We start from the raw sequence: 7,213 nt of genomic DNA, 5'->3' as shown, positions 1-7,213 counted from the left end.
GGGGTGGGGGGGTGGGGGGTGGGGGGTGGGGGTGGGGGTGGGGGCACAGGCACATAGTCCATGCCGCTGCGCCAAGTAACTCGCCAAGTACACAAGCGAGTTGTCCGTTCCCCTCCCTGCCTGCAGCCTTAAAATGGTTTGGGCAACGTTAACTCAGTGGCGCCTCTCTTGAAAAGGAGGCTATCATCACAACTACGCCACGTATTTACTTTTATATTATTTTGCTTAAAAATGTTCACTCATCTGTTTAAAGGAGAGTGTAAGATCCTCCTAGATAAATTAATCAACATACTTACTTGCTCATTTTTCTTTTAATTTTAGTTTTCAAAAACACCCAAAGGCTACATCCATTACAGGGTAATGGACTGCAAAATCTCACTTAATTGCAATGAACATATTTACTGGAGTTACAGAATCTATCCACATCTATATCTACAGATGTGGGCCAGGGCATTTCTTGAATGCTTAAGTCAATGGCGACCACACCACAGAACCTGTGTCTCAGAACTCTTGGGCGATGGTTGTGACCAACATACTCCTATCGTCGGGCAATTTCCAGCTCTTTCCTCCTCTGTAAGCTGTGAATGCTTAGCAGGTAGATGATACTGGAGGAGGGCCTCAAGCCATGAGTGAATTGGATACATTTCCTACTTATCTCTAAGACAGTGTGCACTTTTTCCTTGTTCTTAAACAAAAAAAAAACATACTTGTGATTCTTGAATGAGGAAATATTTTAATGGAGTGATTTCCCTATAAATTAAAAAAAAATAAAGCTAGATAAGATATACAACTTCAGGATTATTTAATGTAAACAGAATTTTCTAACAGATCCTGATGCCCTTACAGATAGAACTATGTTTAATTCAATCTAAGGGGATTCCTTAATTCAAGCTGAGTTTGCTTGCTGTGCATTCCTGCTTCCTTGGGGGATCCTATGAAGAATCTCGGGAAATTCCTTGCTGATTGGGGAGATAGTAGCCAGTGCCATATGGTCCACACATGTCACTCGTATCCCTCTAAGGAAGAACACAGAGGATTATATTTAGAATACAGGGTCTGCGCTCAGTGGTTCAGATGACCCAGGGGATTATTAGATTCTTCTTGCGGAATTTCTCTCTACTTAAAAGACGACTCCAGAATCATGGCTGTGTGGTGGACACTGGAGCCCATCTGTAAGTTTTCGTAGTAAGGAGTTCTGCAAAGCTTTCACGGCTGTACGGTATTTTGAAAGCTGGTCGTGCTTCTCTTTAGAGGAGACGTGATAGCCTCAGGTTCTCACAGACAGCTTTTAAAATGTGTATTTTACATGTATGGGTGCCTGGCCTGCCTGCCTGCATGTCTGATCACTGAATTGTCAAGAAGGAATTAGATGTCCTGGAACTGGAGTTACAGAAGGTTGTGAGCCACCGTGCGGGTACTGGGGATGGATGTTCAGTCCTCTGGAGGAGAACCAGTGCAATCTCTCCAGCCTAAGTTTGTGAAGAACACTTTTGACACAGCTGTTGTATTGGCTGCCTTTCTGTGGCTGTGATAAAACACCATGACCACTGTGAAAGGATTTATTTGGGCTTATGGTTCCAGAGGAATGAGAGTCCATCACCATAATGGTGGGTAAGTTGGAAAACACGGAGGCATAACAGTAGGAGCAGAAAGCTAAGGGCTCTATCTTGAGACACCAGCAAGAAACAGAGAGCTCATCAGGAACGGTCAGGGCTTTTGAAACTTCAAAGTCCCTAGTGATATGCTTCTTCCTGCAAGGCTGCACCTCCTAAACCTACTCGGGTATGTCTGCTAACTGGGGACCAAGTGTTTAAATATCTGAGCCTATGGGAGGGGGGAGGGCATTCTCACTCAAACCACAAGTGGATTAACTTCTGAAGTTAAAACAGAGCAGCCATTCATTAGTGATATGTAATTAGTGTCTAAGTAAAATGAGTTGAAATAATTCTAAATTTCATTCCTTGTCCTGATTTTTTAGTTGTATTATAACACATTTGTCAGTCTCTCTCTCTGTCTCTCTCTGTGAGAGAGTATGCTACATATCTGTATGTGTGCAGGTGTGGGCACGGAGGCCTGAGGTCTTCTGCCCTATTATTCTCTGCTTTCTTCCTTTGAGACGTGGTTTCTTGCTGAACCCAGGGCCAGGCTGGCAGCCAGCGCATCCCAGGGATGTTTCTGCTGCCACTTCCATTGTGTTGGGTGTGTTGTTTTTTGTGTGGCTGGAGATTCAAATTCAGGTCCTCACGCTTTCACAGTGAATGTCCTTATCCATGGCACCATCTCTTTAGACCCTTGTTGCAAATCTCATAGTGGAAATGGACCATGGATGTCAGTCTATTCAGGCTCAGACTGGCTTATAAGTAGCAGAAACTTATTTCTCAGGGTTTGGGAGGCTGCGAGGTCCAAAATCAAGGTGCTGGAAGATGTGGTGTTGGGTTATGTCTCTCTTCCTTATACACATCATCTTCTAGCTGTGTCCTTGATTCCTTAGATGGATTTTGTCAAAACAGTTTGCGGCAGCAATGAATTAGGTAACTGAAATAATGGTCAGTACATTTTCTTGCCCAACACCATTTTCAGGATGGTGTGTGGGGTTAGGATGAATTGGAGGAACAATTCTTAGGATCTTTTTACCCTGGAGAGAGCAAGAAGAGCAAGGGAGGAGCATTGGTAGTATGGGGTGGTGGTGAGTGGTGACTCTGAAGTTCAGGTTTCTGAGGTAAATGAGAAAGACACACAATTCCACCTTCACTCCAAGTGGAGAAGGTCACAACACACCAAAATGCTTTGTTGGCTGTGCAACAGTGGGCTATTTGTCCCAGCACTCAGGAGGCAGAGGCGGGCAGAACTCTGTGAGTTCAAGGCCAGCCTGCTAGTGAGATCCAGACCAACCGGGAACACACAGGAATTCCCTGTCTCAAAACAGTCATCGGGCGTGATGGCAAACACCTTTACTCGCTGAGCATAATGGCAATAATCAAAGTTTTAAAATGAACACGGATTTACAAACAAATTGCATTCTTTTGATCTCATTTCTTTGTTTTTTTGTTTTTGTCTTTATTTTTGAGCAGAGCTTCTTGGTGTAGCCCCGGCTCTCCTGGAACCTGCTCTGTAGACCAAGCTGTCTTCAGACTCGGAGATCCAAACTCAGAGATCAACCTGCCTCTCCCTCCTGAGTTTTAACTTTAAATTCACCCCCACATTCATTCAGGGGTAGTGGGGAAGCCAGATTCAGTTCCGCAGAGATGGGTGTAGAGTTCTGTACTGCCTGGCATGGGGAGCTGTAGAAGAATCGGCCAACACTGGCGCCTGTCTGAGGTGTTTTCTTTGGTACAGGACAGGAAGTCCAAGGCTCTGAGTCATGTCACCAACACACCGCAGCACTGCCACAAATTCAGCTCTATTTGCTAGTGTAACACTAAAATCCCAAGCAAGTTTAAAAACTGAAGTTCTGGTAGTGGGCAGCTTCAGGGGATAGGAAACGCTCAAATCAGCAAAAGTGCTCAGAAAGGAAGAACACGGACCAACCCTTCTACCAGAACCTCTGCTCCATGGCAGAGGAGGGGCCATTGGCTCTCTGCTAGTTACTTTAAAATGTTATTACTTCATGTGTGTGAGTGTTTTGACTGCACGTCTGTCTGTGCTCTAGCGTCTGATGTCTATGGAGGTCAGAGAGGGCCTTGGGTCCCCTGGAACTGGAGCGACAGATGGGATGTTTTGCCTCATGTAGGCGCAGAAGTCAAACTGGAAGAGAAGCCAGAGCTCTTAATTGCTGAGCCATCTTTCCAGCCTGTCCTTGTTGTTTGACACAGGGTCTCTCTACATAGTCCTGTCTGTCCCGGAACTCACTATGTAGACCAGGTTGGCTTCGAACTCACACAGATGCACCTGCCTCTGAGTGCCGGAATTAAACACATGTGCCACTATGCCCCAGCTTCATTACACATATTTTCAAAACTACCTAAGGTCTCTTCTTATGGAAATTTAAAAATGAATGAGAATTCTACATATTTGAGTAATTTTTACCTAGAGAACTACTCAGATGGCTTCTTAGCCGTGATTCCTCAATAATAATTCAATATCCTATTTTTGATGGAATTCAGATGGAGAGCATAAGGGAATAGGCCCATGAATCTCACTTACAGATTTTGTGATGGAGAAATCTCAGCTTCTCTTGTCATATTGGTTGGAACACTGACTGGTTTTAGTTTTAATAAAAAAGATGACTTTGGCCAGCATTTTATTTTTTCCTCCCTGGGATGAAAGTAGTATGGGATGATTTTCTAAAGACTGTGAAGAATAAAAGCCCTATTATTCCGCCAGTGACCTTTGGCAGGCAACTGATCCCTTGAACTGCTTTTTGCCTCTAGAGTGTCCAACTACAGTTTCTCCTGGTCAAGCCATCGACAATCCAAATGTCAAACAACAGTGTGGCCATTTTTCATCCTGAGATAAATGCTTCTCTCATAAGGTGCTCAATTAGTCATATTCACATCACAACACACACACCCTCGTGCATTTTATGTTATATGAAGATCTCTGCAGCCCTATTACCTTCTTATTAAAAAACCTCTTCATTTAGATTTCAGGCTATTAGAACACATAATCAATTCGATGTTTCTCATGGATGACCTCATATATTGACATTTTCATTATTTTGATACATTTGCCAAAGGTGGTATTACGAAAAAAAAATTCTGCCTCAAGATAAATAAAACAAAACAAACTGATGTTGTATTTCATCCAAGATGACCCATCCTTGATAAAAAAAAAAAAATAATGTCCTAGAATGATCTTTTTGCTGAATTGGAACTTATATTTCATTACAGTTTTTGTTTGTTTGTTTGTTTGTACTTTTTATTGCTGTTGTTTTTTGGATTTCTTTTTTTCACTCAGAAACAGTTTTTTCATGGACTTCTAGATGTCTAACACAAATCCTAAAGTTTGCTTTTTGCTAGAAAAACAATCCAGTGTGGAAAACAGCAGGTGCACATTCTGAGAATTCTCAAAGCCTTAATATGTTAATATACATTTTAAAAAGTAATTTTCAGGAGGACTTCCGCTTTTAGTGGACTAGGGGAAAGAGATGGGAGTGGCAGAGAGGAAGTAGGGTGGGACTGGGAGGAGACAAGGAAGGGGGCTACAATTGGGATACAAAGTGTATAAATTGTAAAAAAAAAATTAAACTTAACAAAAGTAAGTTTCTGGGTTAGTTGTTGTAGTTTAGAGACGGAAGCCCCTGTAGCCAGGGGTCTCACCTTAATCCTCTTTCTGTCTCCTGCCTCCACTTCTCCTGTGTGTGATTACTGATATTTATCACTATGTCCAGCTCTGTTTTACTTTTTATTTTAAATTCTTGTTAATGGTAACACCATCCATCTAACCATCCATCCATCCATCCATCCATCTGTCTATCTATCTATGCATGTTTTTAAATTATTTTGTATTACAGTGTATATTTTGTCCAAAGGGCAATTACTCTTAAGAGAGGGCTAAGAATGTCACCCTTCTTAGCAATCTCTTTATCTTTTTGTTTTGTTTTGTTTCAAGAAAGGGTTTTTCTGTGTAGCCTTAGCTTTCCTAGACTTGATTAGCACACCAGGCTGGTCTCAAACTCACAGAGAACCTCCTGTCTCTTCCTTTGGAATGCCAGGATTGAAGGTGTACATCACCATGCCGGGCTGAGATCTCTTTATCTCAACATAACAGAGTGTGGCAAGGATGTACTGCAGCAGCAAAGCACACTCAGAACCTTGGATACAGCCTCTAGCACTAAATGAATGAAATTTAAACAAATCCTTCTAAAAGATGCTAGCTGTGTGCTCAGTATCCTCGGACCTTAGACTGTAGACTGTTTCAACCCGATTTTGGTAATATACTAAATTATGGTGCTAGGTATGTGCAAGTTCATAGTGACAGAGAAAAATAGTTCCACACCCATGTTTTTCTGTGACTCATCAGAAATAAGAAATATTTGGAATATTTAAATAAGCTGGCTGACAAAAATTAAAAAATGTATCTTACATTGAAAAGGAGAATAGTGTTTCCAATAAGCATTATAAATAAAGCACCCTTCATGGAGTCAATTATTTATCAGCTTATTCATCCCTTCTTTCTTCCAGATAGTCAGTGACAAGCACCTATTCTTGGCCAGGTATTGTACCAGGCACTAGAGTTACAAAGATAAATTACACTCTGCCCTCCTGGAGACTTTCTTCCTCCTGGAGTTTTAATGTTTAATTCAATCAGTGCTTTTCTTAGGAAGGAAAGGAGAAGGGGAAATGATGGTCTGAAAAGGGTATGGCAGCCTGACTCAGAAGCTCCTCTGCTCTTCCTGAGGGTTTTTGAAACAATTCTATTATTATAACGAGGTCACTCCATTATTTTTCCAGCTGAAATGAGGTACACAGCCCTGTCTGCCCAGGACAAGCGAAGGCTATCAGGGCAGAGGTATGTGCACGGTCCAAGGGCAGGCAAGTGTTGTCTGCAGTCAGGGTCCTGGTGCCAACTCAATTGTGCTTTGGTGCAATTGTCTTAATTAGTCTCTTTCTGAGTTGGCCTCCTCACTGCGAAATGGAAATAAAAATATCAACATGGTTGTTTATGCCTATATTTCTAGCCCTTTAGGGACTGAGTAAGGAGAGTCCAGATCGCGTGGCTAGCTGCAGTCAATTCTTTTTTCCTTCTATTTCTTCCCCCCCCCTTAACAATGAAATGTCATTGTGACCCCCACAAAAAGCCATGAAATCTTGGAATTGTGCATTTTAGGTGCTAAATAGTGCCATTACTAACCTTAATGTTTTATCAGATGTTGGAGTAAATGCCTTCTAGCCCTTTTGCATCATCCTTTGGTCTGACTATGCATTTTTGGCATTGATCCCAGACTAAATATAGCAAGTCTTGTTTCGTGGGCCAATATAATTTCTAATCCCTGGGTTGATTGAGCAAACTCTCTCAGACAAGATTTACTTCACAAATGCATTTAGATAGACACTGGCTATGCCTAACAGCACATCAGAATTTAAAACACAGGTCATAAGCATTAGCTCGGCTAACCGGAGAGAGGGTTGCATTAGGAAGCCACAATCTCACCAGCAAATTCTGCTGGGAATCGACTGAACGTAATTGTTAATTGAAAAAAATTAAAACTGGAGCCGTAGAGACATACTCTCCCTCTGACAGTTGCACACAATTCCCCTAAGTGTTAGTGGAA

This window comes from Psammomys obesus, unplaced genomic scaffold (assembly GCF_907164565.1).
Source record: "Psammomys obesus unplaced genomic scaffold, mPsaObe1.curated_primary_1811, whole genome shotgun sequence".
Lineage (NCBI taxonomy): Eukaryota > Metazoa > Chordata > Mammalia > Rodentia > Muridae > Psammomys > Psammomys obesus.
This window is presented reverse-complemented; position numbering follows the sequence as displayed.